This window comes from Dasypus novemcinctus, chromosome 12, assembly GCF_030445035.2.
Source record: "Dasypus novemcinctus isolate mDasNov1 chromosome 12, mDasNov1.1.hap2, whole genome shotgun sequence".
Lineage (NCBI taxonomy): Eukaryota > Metazoa > Chordata > Mammalia > Cingulata > Dasypodidae > Dasypus > Dasypus novemcinctus.
The window spans coordinates 90,670,750-90,692,250 of NC_080684.1; positions in this window are offsets into that span (position 1 = coordinate 90,670,750).

Here is a 21,501-nt window from a genome sequence, read left to right on the forward strand (position 1 = left end):
TTAAATTAAATGAGAAAGAACCTGCACAGCACTAGCACAGGGTCTGGCACAAAAAAAGGCACCCAGGAAATAATAATTATTGCCAAGTTCCTCGAAAGCTTCCCTGACATCCTACATAAAACAAGTCCTCCCTTCTCTGAATTCTGGGAGTATCTGGAATTGTTTTGCAGAACGGAAAGGGAATGGGAATCCAGCTGATAGGAGCTGAGCAGCAGCCACTGGGCTGGGAACTTAGCATATATCAGCACATGGGATCCAGGAACAGGCCTGAGTGTAGGGAGGTGGCGCCTAAGGCATTTTAGTTACATTCAACCCGGGACCCAAGCTTCAGCTCATCTTCAGATTGACAGCGCTCACCTGCCAGAAGTCCACTGCATGAAGGGCCAGGAAACCTTTTAGGAAGCCCCCATCCCAAGGGTGCAAAGATTCTGAACCTGGTTTTGCAGATTAAAGGTGACCACAAAACCTTTGACATTCCACCCACTGAGATGTGAGGCTGTTTTGCCTCCTCTGAATCTGCCCTGTGTCTGTTTTGACAAATAGAATATGGTGGATATTCTGTGCCAGGACTGGGACCAGCCTTTGAAGAGGACTCAAAGCCTCTGCCATGGTACCTGGGACCTTCCAGAACAGATCAGCTACCAGATGAAAACCACCAAGAGACTGTAGGTACCACCATGTGGAGCAGCAGAGTCGTCCAGCAGGGCCTTGCCTGAGTTTCTGTGCACACACTTATGAAATATAATAAAATTGTTGTTGTTTTAAGCCACTAAGAGTGGGGCTAGTTTATTGTGCAACATGAAATATAACCAAGACATTCTGGAGTCCATGTACTCCCAGGTGCTTATGGATATAATTCAGGTAGCCTGTCAATCTGCAGAGGAAAAATCTGCACCTCTATATTATAGATAACTGACAAATAGTATTTTTAAAATTGAGGATATAGGCAGCAAACCACAGTAGCATTAGCAGTATTTATGACTTGGTACCGAGAAGGGATGTATAGGCTTTTCCAAGCTGCCAACCAGGCCATGGTATGTGTACGTGTGCATGCATGTACACACATATATATCCACAGCTTAAGAACTCTGGAAAAAGAGCGGAGCATGCAAGAGAAGGCTGAGGGCAATGGGCCAGTGTTGGGTGGGAGAGGTGATTCTGAGCATGGGATTTCGTTACTAAGCTGTCTTCTGACTCATGCCTGAGCCCCAGAAACAATGGCACTTCACTAAAAGTTGCTGAAGGAGTGTTTCATGGAAACAACTGTGAGACACTGAGATTCCAAAGTGGCACTGATGTCAGGAACTTAAACAGCAGCAGACAACCCCATAGGAGTGAGAGAAAAGAGGAGAAAAAGGCGAGCATCACCAGGCAGCTGAAAGGATTCTGGACACAGGCTTGACTTGTCTGAGGGCTATTCAGAAATAATTGGGCTAACTCTGAACCAGATTGTAGCTCCCCCAAAATACAAGGGAAATGAGTAGAGATTCTTTTGTGACAATTTTTTGTCATCATTTTTCTCCCAGGTTACAATGGCTTAGAAAACATGAGTAGTGTGACATAGGCATAATTCTCTTCCTTTAACAGGTGGGAAAACTAAGACCCAAAAAGTTTCAGTAACTTAACAGAGGGCATAGAGGTGGTAAGTGGTTGAACCAGGATTCAAACTCAGATCCGTCTGGCTCCAGAGTCCACATTATTTCCATAAAGTTGATCTCCTCTCGCCTCCTGGTCACTCCTCTTCAAGCTTTCTTGATCTTCTCAATCACATTGAATCCCCAAACATCGAGGTCTTTGCTCATGTTGTTCCCTTTTGCTAATTGCCTTCCCCACTTCCTTCTACCCTGCATTCCCACCCCTAAAACAGTCCCTTTATGTGAACCCTTTTCCAGTTCCACCAGAAGAATTTATTGTTCTTGTCTCCATGTTTCCATAACCCTTCATTCATTATAGATTTTATCACATTGTATGATTTTTCATATTTGTCTCTGTGACCAGATTAATAATATTATTAATAATAATAGTTAACATTTATTGAATGCTTGCCAGCTACTATTCCAAAGACCTACATTTAAGTCATTTAATAACAGCATCCCAATAGAGAGGTACTATTATCACTATTTTACAGGTAAGAAAACTGCAGCACAAAGAGTTGGATTAACTTGCCCAAGGTCACCAAGCTACTAGAGGGCAGATTCCAGACTTGAACCTATATCTGTCTGAACCTGAGCTCATGTTCCTAACCGCTCTTTCATAAGGCAGAGATCATGCGTTTGGTTCTCTGATTTCTCTGCCCCCAGCACAGGGTCTGGCCCTTTTTGTGTACTCAGTAAATAATTGTTGAATGAATAATGGAATAAACTAGACATCTCTGTTTGCTCACTGCTGCATCCCCAGCACGTGGCCCTGTGCCTGACATAGCAAGATGCTCAAGAAATATTTGTTGCTTGCCTAAGTTCACGTTCATCTCTAGTCCTCTATAAAGATGGCACAGAAATACAGAAATGAAGTTATCCTTCCCAGGTAAGAGTTGTTACAGCTTTTTGATTCTGAAGTCTCCATTCTCTTTTCTGGGCCCATCACCACCAATAACCACTTTAAAAAGCATAATGGATCCTAAAACTGTGCAAAGTTCTTGGATTGACTCCCCAATACCTGGAGAGCCCAGTGAGTGAATTGGTGAAAAACTGAGCGGGCAGTCTGTGAAATTCGTTCTAAAGCCAGATCCAGGGGCCTGATCTTGAAGTAGGCCAAAATTCATAAAAACCAGACCTAGTGTTCTTGAGTCACTACTTCAATAAAACAATGATAATAGTGGGTTGGAAGAATAACTGCTTCTAGGCCATTATTTATGAATCTCTGGGCCAAGAAGCAGCATCAGTGTTAAGGTTTCGAGGTGTTACCTGTGACAGGGGAAAAATGAGGTGTGGCAGCAGGTCCAACAGGAGGCCTGCTGCTGCTGGCCTTTTCTGGTTTTGCTGGAAGTGCTGGTTCCAGCCAGACGCACGTGGCAGCCTGCTTTACCCAATCTGGTTTTAATCAATCACTGAGGACTCAGGAGCACCTTTTTACCTGCCAGGTGCTCTGCTGAAGTGGGAGCACACGGGGAAAGGAGAGACCCAGAGGCAAAAGAATGTTGGGGTGTGCAATTTGGGTTTTATTTGGAAATAAAACAGCATAGGCCATGAAGGTAAATTAAATAATAGTTATAAAAGGACCAGCCCAGGATCTGGCACAAGATTAGATGCTTAGCAGGTGTGAGTTCCCCTTCATTCCGCAAATTACAGCTCAGCTAACGGAGACATTAGCCTGGGAATGCCCATGCCGGGAATGTGCTTAAGGGACTTCTAAAGGGAAGCTGCGAGTTTTGAGCTGCTACACTTAGTGTCCCAATCAGGGCTAATATTCAGCCAATACAGCCAAAAGGCTGTAACAGGTGTTGAGAGTGAGCATCTGTCCCAACTTGATGATGCCTGTGCCTTCCAGTTATAAATATTTTGCATCCCGTCCCTGCTCCAAGTATTCCTTCATTCTATAAAGCCGTACTGAGTGCCTACTCTATGCTAGACACTGGCCAAAGAGCAGTGAACAGACTGGACAAAACAATTTTCAATCTTCTCTTGAGTATACTAGGCACCAGGCACTGGACACACAGCTGTACGTAATCAAACTGGGCCCTGCTGCACTTAGTGAAGTGTGTGTACTGGGGGAAAAAGGGGGCAGGGGGTGATGGGGAGCTGGTGGGCAGAGACTATTTTAAAAAGTAAACGGATAAGGAAATCAGATAGTAACAAAAGCAGTGAAGAAAACAATGCGGTGATGATTGGGGTGGGAAGTATAGCCGTTTTGATGGGGTGGTCGGGGAAGGCCTCCTGAAAAGGTGACATTTGAAGAGACTGTCTTGAACGACAAGAGGTTGTCATCCATGTGAAAACCAGGGGTACTGTGTTCTCAGTAGGGCCGGTAACAAGTGCCAAGGCCAGAGGTGGGAAGGAGTTTGGAAGTTGGAGTAAGAGTTCAGCAAGCCAGGAACAGAGGAAGATGTGCTGGAAAGACAAGGTGCTAGGTCATCATAGGAAACTTTTCTGGCCATGGAGAGGTATTGGACACATGATCCTGCCCGCCTTCAGTTCAGGCACTGCCTCTCTGAGTCCTCTCTGTCCTCTGTCTTCTGCCACTTCCCCAAGTGGCTCTGTCATGCCCCATCATAACTAACCCTTGACTCAAGGGTTCCCCTAGTTGCTTTGTTATAGGCATCTCTTCTTGGTCTTGCCTCTGCCTGGTTGTGTGACATTCATCAAGTCACTCAACCTCTCTGTGCCTAGGGTTTCTCCATAAATTTCAATTCTTTCCTCTGAGTGTTATTGAAGTAACTCAGCCTTGCAGGTAAATTAGGAGGAAGAGCAAAACTTTCACCCACCATGTTTTATGAAAAGACTTGTCCCCTTGTATGAGTCAGACAGATCCAATTTTGCACCCGGCCTCACTGCTTTTTTGGGCAAATTATTTACTCTCCCTTGCCTTGGTATTCTTAGTTGTAGAATGGAGCTAAAGATTGGTACTACTTCATGGTGTTAGGGGAATGATTTCAAGAAAGTAGGCCTTTAAAGACTTAGCATAGTCTTTCTACTTAGGAAAGCTCTATATATTGCTGGACCCCTCTGGGCTTTGGCCATCTCATTGCTCTAAAAAGGTTAAGATTTTCTTTGTAAGGATCTCTGCCACCTCAAAAGTTTACCTACAAATCCCAGTGTAGTAGAAAGACTTGAGTCCTGTAGCAGTTTGATATAATTAATGAATTCCAAAAAGAAATGTTGGATTATGCTTGTAATCTGATCTGTACCTGGGCATGATTGAGTCCCCATAACAAAGGGGTGGGGTCTCACAGATAAAAGGCATGGCGAAGAACAGAGTTAAGGGCTTTTAAGGTTGGAGTTTTGATTTTGGAGTTTGATGCTGAAGACATAAGCTGGAGCCCTGGGAAGTCAGCACGCAGAGGAAAGAGAAGCCAGTCCCAGGAAGAAAGGAAACTTGAACCCAGAGAAAAGCAAGCCCCAGGAACCTAGGAACCCAGGAAGCCTGAACCCTCACAGCCATCATGCTCCAACATGTGAAAATAGACTTTGGTGAGGGAAGTAACTCATGCTTTATGACCTGGTATCTGTAACCTCCTACCCCAAATAAATACCCTTTATAAAAACCAAGCAATTTCTGGTATTTTGCATCAGCACCCCTTTGACTGACTAATACAAATCCTAAACCAGGATTCAAATCCCAGCTCAGCCACTGACTTGCTTTCAATTTACAGCAAGTCTCCTCAGCTCTCAGGGTTGTACCACACAGTGAAAGCAACTGCCTTTCAAAGAAGACTGAGGTAGGCAGGATAATGCCCCCCTAAAGTGGTCCTTATCCCTGGAACCTATGAATAATATAGCTTACATGGTCAACGGGGCTTTGCAAGTGTCTAAATTAAAGGTCTCAGATGGGAGATTATCCTGGATTATCCAGGTGGGTCCAAGGGAATCTCAAGGGTCCCTAAAAGAGTCAGAGAAGGAGATGTGATGGCAAAAGCAGCGTATCAGGGTGATGCTTTGTGGGTGTGAAGATGGTACACTGCTGGCATTGAAGATGGAGAAAGGGGCCATGAGTCAACAGATGTTGAGTGCCCCTAGACGCTGGAAAAGGCACAGAAACAGATTCATCCCTAAAGCCTCTAAAGGAACACAGTCCTGCCAACACCCAACATTAGCCCGGTGAAACCAATCTTAGACTCTGACCTCCAGAAACATATGACAATAAAATTGTGTGCTTTTAAGGCACTAAGTTTGTGGGAATTTGTTACAGCAGTGATAGGAAACTAAAGAAGTCCCTTCTGTTAACATTCTTTATAAACCACCCTCTGCATGTTTTAATGCCCCCACCCATGTTCACCTCTAACATGGAAGGCAAGTGACTTAGCAGGTCAGCCACAGATAGCTCTGGCTCTAGCAGAGGGGAAACGTATAAACACAGGGCTTTATTACACAAGGGTCAAGGGTCTCTGAATCTTCATTAAGCTAGAGCCAGATGTCACAACATGAAACTGGGGCATTAGGATCGCAGCTCCCTGGGAGACCTGGAGCCTGGAGAAGGCCAAGGAATTTATGATCTTTCCAACAAACACTAAGGCTTTCCACCCTTACTCAGAGCCAAAAGATTTTGTCCCAACCAGATCCATCCTGGCAAAAATGGAGCCATCCGCAGGAATTTAGCGTAGCTGTGGCTACTTTGCATCCAACGTGAAGAGTACTAAGGAAAAATCCAGCAGCCTCCTTTCATCAGTTGCTGACAGTGTTTCACTCCATCCTCTGTAATTACCTTGCATTATCATTGGTTTCTTGTGTTTTTCTTTTTTTTCTTTTTTCTTCTCCAAAAACAACGCAATTTGGCTTTTGAGAAAGTTTCTTGGAGGAAGTGCAAAAAAATGTTGTTTTTCAGGATCTCTCTCCTTAGTTTAACACTGCTAGATGCCAGATTTTTCTGGGGAAAAGTTCCATAAACATTCTACCATGTGGAGAGCTCTCACTGGGCACCCAAGAGTTGATTTTGGCAGCCAGTCGAGTCACTGGAAACACACCTGCCCGAGGCAGCCCTCTCTTGCTGAAATGGGGTGGGTGAAGAGAAAAGAGTGAGCTACACAGATGGCAGAGTAGGAAAGGAAAGCCAGGGGGCTGGGGCTGCGGGAGCCTGGACTTAATGAGGCACACCTGTTGGGAGAGCCTCCCAAAGGAGCCCTTGAGCCTCGAGTTAAGACCATGTGCTTATGAAACACAGAGCAAGGCATGGTGATAATACAGAAAGGGGTTCCTGTGGAAGGAGAAGGGAGGGTGCGGTGGTGGAAGAGGTGGAAAGGGAGAAAGAGGAGCAGGAAAGAAAGTCAAAGGAAGGAAGGAAGAAGGGAGAGAGGAAGGAAGGGACGGAGAGAAGGAAAAAACAAGTCAAAAAGGGAAGGACAGAGGGAAAGAGGTAGGAGAGAGGGGAAAAATTAGGTTAGGATAATACACACTTTTGCAGAATTCATGGCTAGGAGAAAGCTTTGCCCCCACCACACCATATCCTGAGTGACTACATGATCTATGAAACTCATTCAAGTTCAAGGTCTCTTTTCTAGGACATTGGGATGCTGGGGGAAGAGGAAACCAGTCTCCCTCTTCCTAGCTCACCACCCATTGCCAAGTTCCCTGGGCTCATGTAGACTGCTGTGTTTTGTAGCGTCCCACTTTTCCTTTCCCTTTGTAGCACTTGGAGTAGATCTGGGATCAGGGAAAAAGATGCACTGAAGTTCTGAAACCCAAGTCCCAGGCATGTCTCTTGCAGCCAAGTTCACCTGCTTGAGTAGATTAACCACATTATATCTAGAATGCCGCTGGGTTTCTGCTAAGCTGGATTCAGGGCCCCTGCTAAGCTTCATGTGCTGGGTAGCCTGGGGGAATTTCAAGAAAGGAACATTTTAGGTCATGAAGCTGGTGATCCTTAGCTAGTGGAATAACAGGAGAAGAAAGTATTTTCATTCTGGAAAACACAAAAAATAACGAAGAAAATAAAAGCAATAAATCCTACAATCAGGAGATAAATTTTTTAACAGCTTTATTGAAGTATAAATGACATAGAACAAAATGGACACATTTAATTTGGTAATTTTGACATATGTATACACCTGTGATGTTGTCATCCCAATAATACAATGAGCATGTCCATCATCAAAAGTTTCCTAAGGGAAGTGGCTGTGGCTCAATCAGTTGGGCTCCCATCTACCATATGTGAGGCCCTGGGTTTGCGTCCCAGGGCCTCCTTGTGGAGGTCAAGCTGGCCCATGTGCCACGGAGAACTGATGGCCCCTATGCTGTGGAGAGCTGGTGCAGCAAGATGACACAACAAAAAGGAGACAAGCAGGTGGTGCACTTGGCCCAGTGGTTAGGGCATCCATCTACCACATGGGAGGTCCGCGGTTCAAACCCCGGGGCTCCTTGACCCATGTGGAGCTGGCCCATGTGCAGCGCTGATGCACGCAAGGAGTGCCGTGCCACGCAGGGGTGCCCCCCACGTAGGGGAGCCCCATGCGCAAGGAGTGTGCCCCGTAAGGAGAGCCACCCAGTGCAAAAGAAAGTGCAGCCTGCCTAAGAATGACACCACCCACACTGAGAGTTGATGCAGCAAGATGACGCAACAAAAAGAAACACAGATTCCCATGTGCTGAGAACAACAGAAGCAGACAAAGAAGACTACGCAGCAAATAGACACAGAGAACAGACAACCGGAGTAGGGGGGGAAGGGAGGAGAAATAAATAAATCTTTACAAAAATAAAAAAATAAAAAGGAGACAAGCAGATATAGGGGAAAAATGCACAACAAATGGACACAAAGAAGAGACAGCAAAGAAAGGAACAAGGTGTGGGGGAGGGGGTATAAATAGATAAATAAATCTTTAAAAAAAAAGTTTCCTTATAACCCTTTGTAATCTCTCCTTCTCGCCCTCCCTATTTTCTTCCTCTGTTAACTTATTAGGTATAACGTAACTCTATGTTTTATGATTTCAGTGGTTGCTTTAGGGTTATAGTATACATCTTTAATGGATCAGTCTACTTTCAAGTGGCATATAAGAATCTTATAATAATATCCTTCCATTTCTCCTCTCCTGCCCTTTGCACTTCTCTTCTCATACATTTTGCTCCTCCAGGCATACCTCATTTTATTGTGCTTCACTTTACTGCACTTTGCAGGTATTGGATTTTTTACAAAATGAAGGTTTGTGGCAACCCTGAATCAAACCAGTCCTTTAACAACACTTTTCCAACAATATATTCTCACTTTGTGTTTCTGTGTCACATTTTAATTAAGGTATGTACACCGGTTTTTTTTTTTTTACATAATGCTATTGCACACTTAATAGACTACAGTGTAGAGTAAACATAACTTTTATATGCACTGGGAAACCAAAAAATTCATGTAACTTTATTAGTATATTTGCTTTATTGTGGTGGTCTGAAACCAAACCTGCAATATCTTTGAGGTTTACCTGTATTGGAAACCCCCTAATACATTGCTATTATATTTGCTTCAAGTGGCCAATTGTCTTTTAAAGGAATTTAAATAATAAGAATATTTGCCTAGTTAGTTACCATATCTGGGGCCCTTCATTGCCTTGTGTAGATCCAAATTTTCATCTAGTATCATTCTCCTACTGCCTAGAGGACTTCCTTCAATATTTCTTATACTTCAGGTCTGCTGGTGATAGGTTCTTAGAGCTTCTGCGTGTCTGAAAAAAGTATTTACTTTGCCTTCATTTCTGAGAGATTTCACTGGTGTATAGAGTTCTAGATCTAGTTTTGTTTTGTTTTTCTTTCAGTATTTTAAAGATGTTGTGTCAGTGTCTTTTGGCTTGTGTTATTTCTAATGATAAATCTACCACCATCCTTTTCTTTGTTCTTTGGTACAGAATGTGTTTGATTCCCCTCTGGCTGCTTTTAAGATTTTTTATTTGTCACTGGTTTTAAGAAGTTTGATTATGATATCCTTGATGCCATTCTTTTCATGTTTCTTGGAGTTCATTGATCTTCCTGAATCTATGGGCTTATAGTTTTCATTGAATTTGAAAATTACCAACCATTATTTCTTCAGATATTTTTTCTGCCCTCCCTCCCTTAGAGATTCACATGTACCTTAGACCTCTTCTAGTTGTCCCACAACTCACTGATATTCTCTTCATTTTTTTCAGTCTTTTCCTTATGTTTCACTCTGGATAATTTCTGTTGCTATGTTTTCAAGTTCACTAATATTTTATACTGCAGTGTCTACTCTGCCATTAGCCCCACCACAGACATTTTTGTTTTCATCTCTAGAAGGCTGGGTCTTTTTAATATCTTCCGTATCTCTATTTAACAGTTTGATCTTTCCTCTAGCTTCTAGGCCATATGGAATACAATCATAATAACTGTTTCCATGTCGTTTTCTGCCACTTCTATCATCTGTGTCATTCCTGGGTAAGTCTCAATTGATTGATTTTTACCCTCATTACAGGCCATATTCTCCTGCTTTTTGCATGCCTAGTAATTTTTATTAAACTCCAGACATTGTTAATTTTATCTTTTTGAGTGCTGGGTATTTTTGTATTCTTATAAATATTTTTGCTCTTTTCTTTCTGGGGCAGAGTTAAGTTACCTGGAAACTATATGGTGCCCTTGAGTCTCACTTCTAAACTTTGTTAGATAGTACCAGAGCATAGTTTAGTCCAAGGCTAATTTTCCTACTACTTAGGCAAAATTCTTCTGAGTACTATACCCAATACACTATGAATTCTGATATTTCACTACCACTGGTGTGAGATCCAAGGAGTGTGACCTCTCATCTTTTTGAGTGGTTCTTTTCCCAACCTTGGGTAGTTTCTGCCAATGCATGTGCTGACCAGTACTCAATTGAAGATTCAAAGGAGACCCTCCAAAGACCTTCAGAGTTCTCTGTATGTATGCAATACTCTACTCTCTGATATGTTTTCCTGTACACCCTAGTCATTTTGGCCTTGGTTGGGTCTCTCTACCCTACATGGCAGCCTAAAAAGTCCCTCCAGGCAGTAAACTGGGGCAGTTGTAGGGCTCACCTTGTTTGTTTCATTCTCTTTGGGATTACTGTCCTTTGTTGCCTATATCTAGTGTCTTAAAAACCATTGTTTTGTATATTTAGTTTGCTTTTTCAGCTGTTTCAGGCAGGTGGGTAAATCCAGACCCTGTTACTCTACCTTGGCCAGAAGTGGAAGTCTTTGCATACATTAGCCTCTGTAATATATACATGTGCATATTCAGCAAATCTTTGTCAGTTGCCTAGTATGTGCCAGGTACTACAGTAGTACCGGGGATACAGTGCTGATCAAGACATGGCTTACAGTCTAGGAGATAAAAGAAATAAACAAATATCCATAAAATTACCATAGTTCATCAGATCCAAGATGCCATTGTTCTTAAGATGCATGGTTATTTTATGTATGACTAAAATGTGAAAAGCATTACCAATTATACTTCTATGACATCTTCAATTGCAAGATGTACCCTGACTTCAGTGATTACAAAGTGTTTAGAAACCTATATATTAGAAAAAATAGAGGCATATAGTAATATTTAATTACAATTAAGATAAAAGCTGAATGAGAAAGTCAACATGAGAGAAGGCCATATATTAATTAGAAGGACCCAACTTAGCCTAGAGAATTAATGAAGACTTCCATAAAGATATGGTATTTGAGCTAAGATTGAAAAGATGAGAAGGTGTCAGCCAGGTGAGAATGGGTAGAGAGAAGAGTCCTCCAGGCAGAGGGGCCAGATTGTGCCAAGTCACTGACCAGTAAGTGGTTTGGCCTTGGCAGGGAACTGAAAGACTGATGTGCTTCTAGTGTGAGTTTTAAGGACTCCAGTGTGATTTTGAACTTTCTTCTCAAAACAACACAAGCTAGCATAAGGTTTTAAACAAAGGAGTATAATTAGATTTGCCTTGTTAAAACATCTCTCTGGCTGCAGTATAAAGGTTGGGTTGGAGGAAGCAAGGACACAGGTTAGGAGACAATTACAGGAGTCTGGGCAAGAAAGGATGGTCATAGAGACCAGAAAAAGTTGTCAGAAAATGTTCAGAAAGAAGCATCAATAGGACTTGGTAACTGGATGTGGTTAGCGAGGGAGAAGAAGATGCAAGGACTTGTGTTTCTGACACGGGAAACTGGATAGATGGCGAAGCCAATTCCTGTGATCCAGTTCATGGGAGGAGAAGGGTTCAGAGGAGTAGATGATGAGATCATTTGGGGCATAATGAATTAAACAAGCTTGTACCACTCATGGGCTTTCACTGTCATCAACACAAAACAACCCTAACTTGGAAGCATGTCCAGGGGCTCACTGGTTCATCAAAAAGGCCAGAGATCCAGTGTCTGAAAATGTTCAGGCAAGAGGCCAAGTGCAGCCTAAAACTGTCTACCATGGATGCTAACAATGGCACTGCCACCCCCGGGACACTTGCCACCTCGTGGACTCTCAGTTTCTTCAGTGTCACTGTAAATGACCTCTGATTATCTCCGTGCCTCAACCATTCAGTTCTCTGCTTAGAATGCGAGATTGGCTGAGAACTAAAAGAGAGAATATCTGTGCATTTTCCCCCAAATAGAAAGGATGTTCCAATTATAAGAGGTCCGTTATAGAGTTTATGAGAGATCCAGGTAGAAATGTCAAGAAGACATTTAACTAGAGCTCAGGAAAAAGGTCTGTGCTGGAGATAAAATCTGGGTGTCTTCAGCATGCTGAGCCCCAGAACAGACACCGTCATCTCCAGGAAAAGAGTACAGAGCAAGGAGAGGGGAGGGCCCTTAGGTCTGGTCAAGGACAAGAAGCCTACACAGATCTCAAAAGAGAGCAGCCAAGGAAGTGGAAAGAAAAGCAGGAACATGAATTGGAATGGACACCAAGGGAGAGAGTGGGCATCTGTGTTGAACACAGCTGACAGGCCAAGGGAGTTGAGGACTGGAAGATATGGGATCTTGAAAACCACTGGGTACTTCAGCAGGAATCATTTGGATAGCACAGAGGATGTAGATGTCAGAATCTAGGGGGTTGAAGAGTAAGGAAGAGACAAGTACAGGGAACTCCTTCAAGAGAGCCAAGAGAAGGGGTGATCATTAGAGATTTTCTTTTCTATATATTTTTTCCTGAATGGGAGAGAGATTAACATTTAAATGTTGACTGGATGAAGACAAGAGAGAAGAGGCTTAAGATACTGGAGAGGAGGAAGGGAAGGAGGAGGATGGACAGTATCTCATTCCCAGGTGATTGGGGGTCAAGAACCTTCTCTCCACAATTAGCCTCTGGCATGCTTGGATCTTGACTCTGCTTCTAAGCTAAGTGACCTTGGCCAAGTCATGTAACCCCTCTGCACCTCAATTTCCACAGCTGGACATGAGGCTAATAACATAAACTCCTTCACAGAACTGTGAAGAATGAGTGAGTTAAAACACGAAACAATATACCTGCAAACACTTAAGGACTTACTGTGTTCTGGATGTTGTTCTAAGCACTTTACAGGTTCAGTGCATGCAAATGCTCTTTGAGGGAGGTATGATTATTTTCATCCCCATTTTATGGATGAGGAACTGAGACACTGAGAAGTTAAGTAACTGGCCCTGAGTCACCCCCAGGCAACCTAGCTCCAGAGCCAGTGTTCTTAGGCTATCCTGCCCCATGAGCCAAGAGCAAGTCCAAGACTAAGAGCAGGAAGTGAGGTGGGAGGTCTAGAGTCAATGCATGTAGGAACACAGGCTACAAAATGAGAAGCATCTTTTGGGTGCTGGCTTTGTGTTGTTTGTGTGAATCTGGCAGAATTAGAGGCTCCATGTGGGTGCATATAACCCAAACTATAAAAAGTAAAATAAAATATAAAATAAAGCCCATGTGTCACTTAACGGCAAGCTAGCTCCATAGTGCTCTCTGAAGTCACCCTTTCACTGCTCGGCTTCTTCAAATGACTCCAGTGGGAAAAGACCCTGCCCGAACAAAGCCAGTGGGGGGCAAGGGCATAGTGGTCCGATGGATTTTCTAAAGCATAACAAGGCATGTGCGGAGGCTGACTTCACTCTTTCTCTATGTCAACGAGCACCCCCAGGTCACCACAGGCTCTGCAGCAAGTCGTTCGTAGGCAGAATTTCCATCAAGAAAGAACACAGTCTTTGCTATTACAAAATGCAGAGATGGGGAAACCACCCGTGCGTGGTATTTGTAAAGTTGTTTCTTTGGGCTTAAGCAATCTCCCCAACAAGGGCAGAAACAGAATATAAGGCTGACGCCAAGCTACTAGCAGTGGTTTGACATGCCGCCCAGCCCAAGCACGTAACCCTGAAAAAGATGTGTTGAGGCTTTTTCCCTCTCTGGATTAATTTAGAGAGAACTGGGTTCCCATAAAAGAAGCTTCCCAACCGCACCCCACCCCCTGGCTTCTGGTTTCTTCTTTAAGAAGGAGGCTCACTTGGAGTTCTTGGATGATTCATTCCGATTCACTCCCGTCATAGGATCGCAGTATGTCAGAGTTAGAAGGGGCCATCAGGAAGCACTGGTCCAAGCTTCATTTTTCACAGATCACAGCTACTTCGGGAGTCTGAACTGGAACCCACAACGTGCTACCCCTAGTCTCGCCTCACTCCTCTGCACTGCACTGCCCTCTTCTGGAAACGAAGGGAAATGGCCTCCTGGGGTGGCATCTAAACGGCAGGACTCCAGCTCTGACACTTTTCTCCGCAGAGCAGCTCCAGAAGTTGTGGGTCTATAACATGTCTCTCCATGCAGGTTTCACCCATTTTCTCCTGTGCCCCTCCTTATTTCAGGGAGCCCGAGTTCCTCCCTGTGACGGATGAGCAGAAGGTAGACGTCTGTGGAAGGAGGTAAAGTAGAATGTGGTGCTGGAGCTGGGCTGAGGAGAGGGGCTGACCTTGGCCTTAGTATTTGGCTAGATGTGCCTCCATCCTTGATAGGAGAAAACATATCATCCAAAGACAAACTCAAAGATCTTCTGAGATATAAATCAGGGAAGTCACAGGCCTCCAAAGAGATTTACAAAGAGCCCAAACTTCCCATTTCTCAGGGTGACAATGTCCATTTGTTCACCTCACCCACTGCAAGGATCAAAAACCCAAACGCCTCAGGAGCCAGGCAGGAGCCCTAAGTGGATGGAGAAGCGATGTGATTGAATGGGGGGACTTTTGGGGGCCTGGCAGAACACAGGCCCACCTGGAGGTCCTCAGACTGAAATTCTAAACATGCATTTTGCTGGTCAACCATAGGCGTGTTCATTTCACACGCCTCAAATTTCCAACTCTCTGCCTAATAACCAGTCCTCAAAATAAAATTTATTGAGCACTTACTAAGTGCCAGCACTGTTCTAAGCACCTTTGACACAAACTGTTTTAAGCCTCACAACAACCCTACGGCATAAGTACTATCATTAAGATCATCCCCATTTATAAATGGGGAAACCAAGGCACAAAGCACTTCAGTGACTTTTCCAGTGTCAGACAGACAGAAAATGGTATGGCCAGGATTTGAACTCAACCTGGCTCCAGAGCCTAATTTCTTAATCACCAGTAGAATGTACACAGTACAAGTGTATGCGGTTGTAACGTTGGACAGTTTGGGAGGCAGCTTTTATTGCTATGGAAATGGAGTGTGGTTTAGGGGGCAGAGAACAAGAGCTGGAGATAGACAGATCTGCGACTGAATCCTGGTTCTACCACTTACTATGTGGCCTTGGGGCAAACTAATAAACCTTTCCCAGCTTCAGTGTCCTGATCAGTAAATCAGCGACAACTGACAACCGTTCTTACTCCCTTAGGATAATTGTCAGGACTGAGTTGAGATAATAAATGTGCTTAACCAAAGGCATGACATAAAACACAGATTCACAATTATGTGAAGCTATAACTTATGTTAACAACTAAGCATCCAGATTGGACAGAGCTGCTTTAAGAGTCAGTGCCCTGCTCTTCTGAACTACCTGGATAGGGGGTGGATATGGGCTTAGAACTCTTTAAGATCTGCTAACAAAAGATTCGTATTAACAACAAAAAATCATTGTCTAAAATGTCAAAAGGAATCAACTAGAGGTAAATTATACATATTACAAAAATGTTCATGTAATAGAAAAATTCAGTTGTACATCTTCTAAATATTGGGTTTTCCTGATGTAGTTTAATGGTTACAAGTGGATTTATCGCCTAATTTCTGAAATACCATAGCTAAAAGTGAAGAAATCGTTCCCAACTCAGACACTAGATGGTGCTAACTTCTCATTTCCATTGGTTTCTCAGGGTCCTTGGTGCCACCAGCCCAGCTGAAAGAGAGAGGCTTGAGCTTTCTTAGATGTTTTACCGGTGCATCCAGGCACCTTCTGAAAGTGAACCGACTTCTGATGAGGTTATACAAGATGTCAGGCCAGCCCTACCAACTATTCCCATCCCACTCCAGTCAGGAAAATTTGAACTGAGCGTCCGCTGGGTGCCAGAACCTGTTTAGAGCTAAGACTGCAGGTTAGGTTTAGCCAAGAGCCGTGCCCACCCTTAGGGAGTCATCGATCCTCTAGACCTTTTTCCCTCAGGCCTTCTGCTGACCACAAGGAAGCTCTAAAAGAATCACTTAAGATGATAAAGCCAAGGAAAGTCAGAGCTGGAAGAGAACTTGCAGATGATTTCATCGACCCCACTCAGCCTGCAGACAGGAAGGCAGGAGGAGGTCCACAGAGAGAAAGTGAACTCTCCAAGGCAGCAAGACCCAGCACAGCAGAACTAGAATCAGCTCCCTGAACCCACGTCCTTTCCTCCCCACCTGCTGTCCTTATAAACGCCACCTGGGCACTCTCCCAAGGAGGGCAAACCGGGATTATACCACCATTTCAAGAAAAACCTGGGTTTTCGAGTTTCTAAGAATGACTCCGTAGGGCCCTAAGTAACTGAACCCCCCTCAGCAGCATGCATTGCAACAGAACATCACCGGGTGGTTAACCATAGGTCGTCCGCGGTTTCCCCACAGGCCCATTGCTCCACAGGTTTGCCCCTGGCTGGTCATGACCAAACCGACATGCCCAGCTTGCGCAGCAAGGCCAAGGTGCCACACCCCTTCCCAAAAGGAAACGTGGTGACTGCCTGCAGGAACTCAACTGCCCTGATCCTTCACTTGCGTTTAGGCCTTTCAGGAGTTTGCTTGGGCTTGGGCTGGAGCCAAAGCAAATAAAGCTCCCCATTAGGGCAGGAGAAGAGGAGCCAGGGCCTGTCTCTGTAACTAGTTAGTGAGCTTGGCTGAGTCCCTTCTCTCTGAGGCTCAGTCTCCCCATCTGTAAAATAGGGGAGTTAGAGTCGAGTCCCTTTTTACCTTAGCTTTCTAAGGCCTGACATGGCTCTTTGGCTATCATTATTATTTTAGTGCATAATTGCTTGTTTTTAAGTATAGCACTTCATGGATGTATGCTGGTCATTTGTTTTCACCTCTACACTATTTTAAATAATAAAATTGTGAGACTTTCCCTGTGTCTCTCCCCTTTTCCTTTTTTAATTACAATATATTTCAGACCTACAAAAAGGAATTAAGAATATAAGGAGATATGTATGTGATAAGTAAATATAGCAAAAGGTTCATTGTCATTTCTAATTGGTGAGTGTAGGGTGGATATGGGTGTTCGGTGGGCATGTCTCAATTTTGTTTGTTTGAATTTTTGTAATAAAATGTTGAAAGGCGGAGAAAGGTTTTTAAGAATAACAGAATGAATGCCTATGTGGTAACCACTCAGCCTAAGACAGCAAACATTCCCAATAAAAGTGGGGCTCCCCGTATGCCCTGCGCTCCCCTTCTGAGATAACCTCGATCTTGAATTTGGTTATTCAGTCTCCTAATCATCTCTTGATATTTTTACCATAATATATCTAGTATAATTTTGCATTTTATTTACAAATTTTCATACCCTGCATTTTCCTTTGCAGCTTGTTTTTTGTATTCAGCATTTTATTTGTGAGATTCATCCACCTTGATGCTTGTGTTCCTGACTTATTTTTATTATCGTATGGAGGTCCATTGTCTGAACAAGTGACCATGTATTTCTTGCTCTAGTTACCAGGCTTTTTAGGTGTTTCCAATTTTTTTTTCAATCATAAACCATGCTGCTATGCCTGTTCTTTACATGGCTCCACATCACCTCATATGAAAGGTGGCATGGCGTCGTTAAGGTGCTGCATGGTAAGGAAAGAGGTCTCTGGTGCGTCAGGCACAGCTGGATTCAGGTGTTCAGACTATGTCATCAGGAAGCTGTCTCTCATCATCTCCGGACTCTGCTTTTCTTTTATGCTGGCTTTATTCTTATGGTCTCTCCATATGTGGTGGCCCCAAGGAGCTCTGAGCTTATATGCTAACAACTTGGACAAAGGGTGCCCCTTTCTAGAAAGTGCCAGCAGCAGTTATTGGGCCCGATGGGGACCTGTGTTCATCCTGAACAAGGCAGACCAGGAGGATGGCACCTCTCACTGGGCACACTTGTGGCATGTGCTCATCCCAGTCGTCCCCACTGGAGCCCAGTTGCCTGAGAGTGGGGAAGGGGTGATTCTCTAAAGAAAAACAGAGGAATCCTTCCTAAGTGAAGAAGGGATGGGTGCTGAGCAGGACCTGGGCAGGACCCGCCTATGTGCACCCCTCTGCCACTGCACATGTCACACTGCATGGAAGTCCAGTGCTGTTACTTCTCTGTCTCCCCTGTTCACCCGGGAACCTTCCAAGATGAGGAGAACCATCTTCATCTCATATCCTAGAGCAGATGCAGTTCACAATAAATAGCAGCTTGTGGAATCAATCCCTGGATGGAATACAGCCTGAGGAGGGGGAAAGATGGTCAGACCCTCTGTCGCTGGGGTTTTCTGCCCCTCCCACTCTGGACCCAGGCCAAGAGTCAAGAGGAAGAGAATTTCCACCACACCCCTCTTTCTCTCTGAGTCTCTGACCAGCAGGATGGAGTCCACAAAATGTACTGCCCAGCTCACAAATTTCTATGGACTCAAACTGCTGCCATTTATTGAACACCTACTATGTGCCAACCATTTTTCATGTGATAGGGCAAGAATTGTCAATCAAGATGGAAATGTTTCCAGCCTTCCCTACCCCTCCAGCTCATGAAGAGGGCTTTGACATTACCTGTTCAGCTCCTCTCTGTCCCCAGCTTTCTGAAGAGTGTTCTAACTTTTGCCAACTTCAATCACATTTTCTTTGGGTTGTCACCTGAAAATGGGTAGAGGGACAGAGCAAGAGAGGAGAAAGGGGAACACAAATAAAAGGACCACAAATGCTGAGACTTTGGGGAGTTTTTAATAGAGAACAGGGCTAAAGGAGGTGAAAGACAGAGAACATCTGGGGTTTGAGAACTGGTGGAGAGGCAAAGGGCCTTCTGAAGTACTGCTGAGAGTTATAAATCCAACTGCCTTTAAGGTTATTCAAGGGATCAGGTATATATAAGGGAAGCTTTGTTTCCTTTAACACAATATCATGCCAAGAGTGAACAACGTGGGGCCTTGGGATTTATTCAGATTATAAATATATTTTCTCCAATTTCCACAGCAATCCTAAAAGCCAGGGGTTACTATTTCATAGATGAGAAAAACAAGGCTCATAGAATGTATGTAATTTGCCCAAGATCACATGGCTAGTAAGCTGTGATCCAGGATTCAAACCCTGGCAATCAATTTACAAGGCCAGTATTCTTTCTGCTTTGCCACGCTCCTCCTTGAGCTGGTCAGGGTAACAGTGACCAGGGAGAGTCATCGTGGTCCAATACGAGGGAGAAAAGTGACTGAGAGAAGAGCTGGAAAATAAAAAGAGCAATCAGTTCTTCCAAGCAGTGCTAGGAACTGTGCCATGTAATCTTGGCTTCATCCTGTGATCTAATATTATTCTCCATCTGTAGCCCAGGAAACCGAGGCTCAGATAAGTGAATCTATCCATGGTCACATAACTAGGAGGGGCAAAGCTGGGACACAGCCATGATCTCTTTGACTCTAAAGCCACACTGAAAACCACTGTGCAGTGTTGGAAATTTGGATGTTAAATGTCACCCTTTCTGATGGTCTTTCTTTTTTTCTTTTAATAAGTGGGCTCATAATTAACATATATCATTATATATATAAAATCAAGAAAAATAAAGTCAAACTGTGAAAGGAAAAAAAAAAGAAGAGTACCACCCTTTCCAAAATTCATAATAGTTCTTCTCTCAAGAGCTCATGAAATTATCCTTTCTCCCATCAAGAAGGGTATTTTAATGACATGTCTTTTGAATCATGTCATCTTGGGAAAATATGAAATTTCCCAGTAGGCTTTCACCTCTTAAAAATAATATAAGATCCCTTCAACCACTCTCTTTGAGGATCCCAGTTTGGCTTTTGCAACTGCTCGGCCAAAGAAGTGGTCATTTCTAGTCCTGCCACTAACTAGGCTTGTGACCTTGGAAAAGTCACTTAATTTCTGTGGGCCCCAGTTTTCTTAACTGTTAAAAGGGTAGTGTGTGGAGAATTAGATCTCTAACATCTAATCTGAGAATCTCTAAGATTCCTTCCAGCTATGAAATTTGATCTTTTCATGTGTTCACTCATTCATCAAACATTGAGATAGAATAGACATGAAGAATACAGGACCTCACATCACGGCACAACCACTAGGACAGCTATAATCAAAACCGTGACTAATAACCAGTGTTAGCTAGAATGTGTCATGCTCATACATTGTTGGTGGGAATATAAAATGGTGCAGCACTTTGGAAAACAGTTACCATGGGACCCAGCAATTCCACTCCTAGATATATACCCAAGAAAATTGAAAACATATGCTCAGGCAAAAAACTTGTACATAAATGTTCAAAGCAGCATAATTCATAAAAGACAACATGGGGAAACAACCTAAGTATTCTTCAGCTGATGAATGGATAGCCAACTGTGGTACATCTAGACAATAAACTATTATGCAACAATAAAGAGAAGTGAGGCACTGAAACATGCTACAACATGGTAAATCTGGAAAACATTTTGTAAAATGAAAGAAGCAAGTCACCAAAGACTATATCTTTACAATTCTATTTTTATATAAAATGACCAAAATAGACACATTTATAAAGACAGAAATTAGACTAGTGCTTGCTTGCCTAGACCTGGGGGAAGAGGGGTATGGGGATTGACTGCTACTGGGTACGGGGCTTCTTTTTGGAGATGATGAAGCTATTCCGAAGTTAGATAATAGCAATAGTTGTATAACTAAAAACCATTTAAGTCTACACTTTAAAAGGGTGAATTTTATGATATGTGAATTATAGCTCAATAGAGCCATATTAAAAATAATAATGGAGAGGGTGTAGCTCAGTAGTTGAGTACCTCCTTTCCATGTAGGGGGCCCCAGGCTCAATCCCTGGTACTTCCTAAATAAATAAATACATACATACATAAAATGGTAATACCAGTCTTATGGTAAGGCTCCATTTATATGACACTTCCAAATGGGTATAAGCTGTCTATGGTGAAAGCAGTTAGAATACTGGTTATTTGGGAGCATACTGATTGAGAGGCATAAGAGAGCTTCTAGATATTGGAAATGTGATAGATTGTGATCTGGTGTGAGAATACAGGCATATCATATGTAGAAATTCAGTCAGCTAGATCTCAATAAAAAGTAAACTTTTTTTGGGAAAAAAAAGTAAACAAAAATGTGCTGGGTCTCTTTAAGGGAAGAAAATAAACGAGCTCAAGGGCAGTAAAGAGCACCGATTTTTTTTTATTTTAAGAGTACCAAGGATTGAACCCAGGACCTCATACATGGGAAGCAGACACTCAACCACTGAACTACATCTGCTCCTCAGAACACAGATTTTTAAATTCGACTACTGGGTTCTAAACCTGGCCGTTACATTTACTAGCTGTGACTATTAAGTACTTTG